This window comes from Vulpes vulpes, chromosome 12 (assembly GCF_048418805.1).
Source record: "Vulpes vulpes isolate BD-2025 chromosome 12, VulVul3, whole genome shotgun sequence".
In the NCBI taxonomy this organism is placed as follows: domain Eukaryota; kingdom Metazoa; phylum Chordata; class Mammalia; order Carnivora; family Canidae; genus Vulpes; species Vulpes vulpes.
This window is the reverse complement of record NC_132791.1, coordinates 41,914,786-41,921,569: the sequence shown is the minus strand read 5'-3', so window position 1 is coordinate 41,921,569 and position 6,784 is coordinate 41,914,786. Positions and strand designations below refer to the sequence as shown.

Sequence of the window (6,784 nt, the reverse complement as noted above, 5' to 3'; positions counted from 1 at the left end):
TACCTACCCAGAGAGGTATCCTTTCTATCACTGATACCACAGGCCAAATTACATAGCATGTCATCTTCAAGTAACACTTGAGGCAATGGAATGCAGAGGCATCACAATGAATCCCATTTAACATAACTACAGACCAACACTTCTCTGCAAATTAATAAAGTCTTTGTCTGCCAATTAAATACAAGTTTTAACTTCATAGTTTAACAATTAAGGATCAAATACTGCTAGTCAATACACCTAGCATTTGAGTCTGAAATGTTTCATATACATAGAGCTGCAATCAATTATAAGGTATGGCCTAACAAATGCTAGGGGAGATTTTTTTTTAAGTAGTTTTTACAAGTATTAAACGTATCTTGCACACTGAAGCCATCATATACAGGGCAAAGTCAGAGCTTTTATATTTGAGTTTATTCTTTTTTTAACTTTTAAAACTGTATTGTAGTAGAATATTAAAACAAAAACAATAGCAAATAATGAGCTATGATTATAATCCTTCACTCATTCACTACTGCATATAAAATACCAGCAGCGTTCTTCACTGATCCCATTAAGATGTCTGACACTGAACATCACCTCTAGGATGATGTTCACCATCCTCATATGCTTCCCCATTGTAACGGCGCAGTCTTTCCTGATTGGGATCAAAGTCCATCAGTTCTACCTGGTCCATTTCATCAGTCTCTTCCACTTCCTTGCTCTCAGGTAGGAGTTTTTCCAGCCAAAGAAATTTTATCAGGAGAGAGAAAGCCGTTCTTGGGGAAGTTTACCTTAAATTCGATGATTAGGCAACCCTTCTCATATGGTCTACGATAAATTGGCATGCCTTCGTTTACCACACACTTGATATCCCCATGCTTGACAGTCTGACCTGGATGAGAGGTGATAACGATGGTTTGGTTGTCAAGAGTAGATACTGGCTTTCGAAAGCCGCGCAGGGCTTCAACCAGCTGTATATCCATATACATGAAAAGATCTCCTCGCTGAGTAAAAACAGCATGGTCCTTCTGATCTAAAACAATGATAATATTTCCTGGTTCTAGTCCTGGTTCTTGGTCTCCCTCACCACGGAATGTTACCTTCTGGCCATCTTTCATGCCTTTGTCAGTATGCACTTCTAGAATCTTCTTCTCTTGAACTATCTTCCTTCCGTTGCAGCTTTTACATCTATCTTTAGGACTGATCCGTTCCCCATGGCCCTGGCACTGTATGCACACAGACTGAATTTGCTGAACCATTCTAGGTCCTATCTGATGAATTCTTATTTGCATTCCAGTACATCGACAATTGGGACAACATTCAACTACTCCTTTCTTACCACCTTGGCCTTCACATTTATTGCAAATGACGTTCTTTTACAGAGCTAGTTTTCTTGTTGCACCATTATATAAATCTTCTAAGGTTACTGAGAGTTGATGTACAATATTTTTACCTGTCCTTTCTCTCTGCATCCTTCCTCTTCCTCCAAAAAACATATCAAAGATGTCCACGGGGGAACCAAAACCACCACCAGCTCCACCTTCTTTAATTGCCTGTTCTCTTCCTTTGTCATATAATTCCCTTTTCCTTGCATCAAAGAGCACTTCGTAAGCTTGAGAAATCTGTTTAAACTTCTCTCCTTCCTGTAAGCCTTTTTCAATTCCTTCTGGGTGGCATCTGCTTTGACCGCCAAAACATCATAGTAAGTAAGTGGTTTCTTTCACCGTTTTCTACAGCCAGTGAGAGCACCGAGGAGGGTGTGGGGGAGTGGGAAGGAGAGCTTTGCTGGGCACAGCTTGGGCAGCCGGGGCTCCTCCACGTCTCACAGAGCGTTCTGGAAAGTTCGATCAACTTTTTTTTTTAAACCTTTATTTTTGAGAACTGTACTTCTAAGAGGATTTATAAACAATGCTATGAGTTTATCAAATGAGTTCATTTTCCTTGTGATAGAGCAAAAGCTTTGAGTGGCTTTAGGCTACAGTGCATCTCAGTGGGCTCCTAATTCCCAAAATTTAAAGATAGACAAGGTCTAGTATCTCTTGTCTCAATTACATCTAGTAAATGAAAGTGAGTTTATATATACATATTTTTTTTACCTATTGTGAAGAGTTACAAATCCATGTGTCCAAAACAGTTTCCGGGTGCCCCATTTCTCAGTTGTTTGAGCATCCAGCTCTTGGATTTGGCTCACGTCATGATCTTGGGGGTTGTGGAACTGAGCCCTTCATCAGGTTCTGTTCTCAGTGTGGAGTTTGTTCCTCTCCCTACCCCCTGCTGTGCTCTTTCTAAAATAAATAAAATCTTTAAAACAAAAACAAAAGCAAACGAAACAAAATAGTTTCAAAAGGGCATGCGTGTGACTTTTATTTACTTATTTTCATTGTTTTAAACTTTAATATTTGAGTAGAGTTGATACAGTGTTACATTAGCTTCATGTGTAAAACATAATGATTCAACTTCACTGTATGTTATGCTATGCTCAGGACAAGTGTAGCTACCATCTGTCACCATATACAAGCCTATATGTGACTTAAAATAAAGGAAGAATAAGAGGTAATATTGTTAATCCATTAAGGTTTTTGGACTTTACTTGATATCATAATGTAGCTTACCATGTCCTGACTACTATAGAAATATTCTCTGATTTTTAAAAATATTAATGAGTATAGGAACATGTTGATACATAAAAGTAAATGTATCTAACATTTGTCATTTCATACACTTCCTACTTTTCTCATTTTCTATATGTGCATGACACTGTGTTAAGCATAGATATGCCATATTGCAAACTGATCTCTCTGTAGAATTACATGTAAGTACCTAAAAATTTTACTGTGACACTGTGACATGACATATATAAATATATATGTTATTTCATATTAATATATTATTCATGTATATTTCATATATATTAGCTAAGATTTTCATTGTTGAAACCCCAAATAATTTCAGAAGACATAGTTTATTAATTCCTTTGGTATGAAAGTAAGAGTGGCAAAATCTTATCACTCACTTTATAGACAGTTATACAGAAACACTTAAAGACTAAAAGACAGTGATGATAGGAGAGAATTTAAGTCCCTTTTTCTAGCCCTCACATGTTTTCTATATTTCAACTTATATAAGCTCATTCTCTGCTATACATTTGGCAATTGGGAAATGAGAGAAAATTATCTCTCTGGGGAGCAAAATGACACTGATAAACTTTGCAGAGACTCAACTGCCACCACTTCTCCAACTTAAAGGACTTTTCCTTTTTGACACAGAAAATTCAGTAGTTATAAATGAAAAAGAAAAAACTTAAAAAGAAAATTTCTTCAAAGAACTAGTTTAGAGTAAAAAATAAGAGTAAAAAATAAGAAGCATCAGAAGAAATATAAGGTCATCAAAATTACTCAGAAAAAAGAGGATTTTCTTTTTTCTTTTTTTTTTTATAAACAAATCTGAATCATCTCTAAAGGTATAATTAACTGAGATGGAAAAGAGAACACTGCACCAAACTATAAGTAGGTCAGCTCATTTGAGGTTCTTGGCTGCATAGGCTCTGACAGCTGGCTGAATATATATATATATATATATATATATATATATATATATATATATAATATTATATATATAGTATGCAGGTTCCAGTGATTTATTAGTCTTTCTTTCCCTAATGTCTGTTATATACATTTTTTTAAAAGTGGAAAAGAAAACCTATAGCTTTTCCTTTTTGCTTAGCAAAGACCTACACTGGAGACTTGAGTGTAATTATGAAATGGAGTTAGCTGTATCCAAGTACATGAAACACATTTTTAATTACGTTTAAACACAGAGGAACTATGATTAATGAAAGAAAGTTTTGGTATTTTTCTAGTGCTATAGATATTTTACCTAAATTTTACTTCAGATAATAATTTCTAACATTTTAAATACTGAACATAACTCTTTCTCACTAAACACCCATAGACAATTGAACACAGAAGTATTAGTATTCCTCCCCTTAAAAATCCTTAAATTTTCCAAGTAATAAAATTCTAGGAAAGTGAAAGTGACCTGTTTCCAGACACAAGCAAATCCCACCATGCCTGATTCATGAGATTCATTTGACCCATTTCAAGGACGTCTGCAGCAATTCATCACTTGTGTCTCCCTAAGTAACCAATTATTTTTAATATTCCATTGGGGAAAGTGTGCTTAATTGTATCTTCATTTTGGAAAGCTAAATCCTATACTTTGAACATATTTGAAATACTTTCTCTCTGAATCTTGGCTTGTAATTATTTTTTAAAGAGTTTATTTATTTATTCATGAGAGACACACAGAGAGAGGCAGAGACATAGGCAGAGGAAGAAGCAGGCTCTCTGTGGGGAGCCCAATGCAGAACTCGATACTGGGACCCCGAGATCACCTCCTGAGCGAAAGGTAGATGCTCAACCACTGAGCCACCCAGGGACTCCTTGGATTGTAATTGTAACTATGCCTATTACCCCATTCTTGACACTCTTCCGACCACTTTTACTTAACAAACCATCTCTTTTTTAATTCATGTCATGTCAGTCTTGGCAGACCCAGCTCAAGTGAAACTGCTATAATCTCCTTACTGCCTCAAATCTCTGCAAGTGGTCTTCTGCTCCCATCACCCTACGAATGATATAGATGATTATATTACTAAGACCAGTGGAAAATATGGTCCATATATCACCTAAAATTAGCCAGAGGTGAGAATATTATAATTTGTATCTCATTTATTACTTTTTTTCCTTATATGACTTCCAAGAAATTACATTTCTGTCTCTCTTTGTCTTCTTTCAGAGCTCGTATTCTCTAACCAGTTTCTCCAGAAAAGCTGCAAATAATCTCTGCTCCACATTTCCTTACCGTCTTTGAAATATTTGTGTAACTATAGGCTGATGCGTATAAAATTTATACGTTCAACACACACACTTTTATTAGTACTTCATCATTATTATCTGATGTGTATATAAAACAACACATTTAAAATTGAGCTAATATTCAAAAGGTACTTATAATAGACCCTGGCCTACAGTAAACAAGCATTTCTTGTATAGAAATACATGTTGCATAGTGGAGTGTTTAGAAGTATAAACTTTATTGCCAGCCAAGCCAGATCTGAAGAATAACTTTAATAAATATGATATCATAATACTTGCTTCATACTGTTACAGTCATTATGATGATTAAATAAAATACTTATCAACTGGGCAGTGTGTAGAAATGCCTGGATAGGTTATTATTATTATTTTTAAATTTTTTATTTATTTATTCATGAGAGAAACAGAGAGAGGTGGAGAAATAGGCAGAGGGAGAGGCAGGCTCCCCAGAGTGAGACTGATGTGAGACTCGATCCCAGGACCCCACGATCACCATCTGAGCCAAAGGCAGATGCTCAACCACCAAGCCATCCAGGCGCTCCTAGATAGGTTATTATTATTGTTAATAACACTTAAAAACAGACCATATATTCTATTTAATTTTCCTCCTACATGTCCATGAAATCTTAACCCCATTATAACATTCTTAGCAACATGGCTTTAGATCAATTCCTTATCATTTGTTGCTTATATTGCTGGAATATTCTTCTAATAAGATCTTCACCATTCAAATTAATTTCCCAAAAACTCAGTTAAAATATTATTCAAAAAATCAAAATCGGTCATAGTACTCCTACACTTAAATTTATTCATGGTTTTGCATGTATTTACTGAATACTTTTAAACTCCTGCTTAAAGCATTCAAGATTTTCTTCTACTTCTCCAGGTTTACCTCCCATCACCAACACTCTTACATTCTATGTTACAACCATACTCAATCACTTTTAGTACTCCTGATGGATCATGTTATCTGTCATGTTTGGGCCTTTGATATGAAGTACATTCTATACTGTCTCAAGTTTCTCTGGTTTGCATAGCACATTATTTTCTTTCCCTCAAAATTTTTCAATCCTTCAATCTCAGTTCTTAAACCCTTTTGCAGTCTTACATGGTATTCTGTGTATTTCCTACTGTAACACATAATAACTTATATTTTAAGCATCAGTTCACTTGTCAGAAGAACAGGGAATATAATTGTCTTTGTATTCTTCATGCCCAGCCCAGTACCTGGTACATTGCATGACAGTAAGAGTTATGACAGAATATGAGTAAAGTGATATCGAATCCAAGCATCATCAATTTTAATCTAAGATCTGTGAAGGTAAGAATTATATATTAGAATTCCCTGTATTCTTTATGGCTTCGAGGTCAATAATAATTTATTAATATTTGCAACTTTCCTTTGCTCCTTTTAAATAATTTATTATTCTTTTGTCTTTTCCATGGCGGTAAGGTCTAGCAAGTTACAACGTGTATAGACCTGTGACAGTATTACAGACTTAGAAAGTAGACACGGGGGGGAAATTCAGTCCATTTCTCTCAAGAATACTATAATAATGACTTTCAATATTTATCTTATCATTGACTCTCCCAACCACAAACAGTACCACAGTGAACAGAACTCCCTAAAAAACTTTCTGAAAAGCACTGTTGCTGTTTGAGGAATTAAGTAAATTGATCAATAAGATATTCACAAATTCAAATACCACGTCAATTTTATTAGTGTTTTTCTAAAAGTTTAATCTAATATCCTATCTAATTAAGACATATCATTTTTTAAATTCTGGATATTAAAGGCATTAAAGAAAATATTCAAGGTATCCTAAAAAGTTTCAATAAATTCTACATGTAGGTTTGTCCATAGCAAATTACTTGCCCAAAAAACAAATTTAAAATTGTCAAGCAGCTGTTGTTCTTTAAATAAATCA

At 34.8% G+C, this 6,784-nt stretch overlaps 1 pseudogene; it reads right to left on the bottom strand.

Annotated features, from left to right (window-relative positions):
• Positions 1–550: 550 nt before the first annotated feature.
• LOC112921916 (dnaJ homolog subfamily A member 1 pseudogene) lies at positions 551–1,271 on the bottom strand (annotated as a pseudogene).
• Between the last annotated feature and the right edge of the window lie 5,513 nt (positions 1,272–6,784).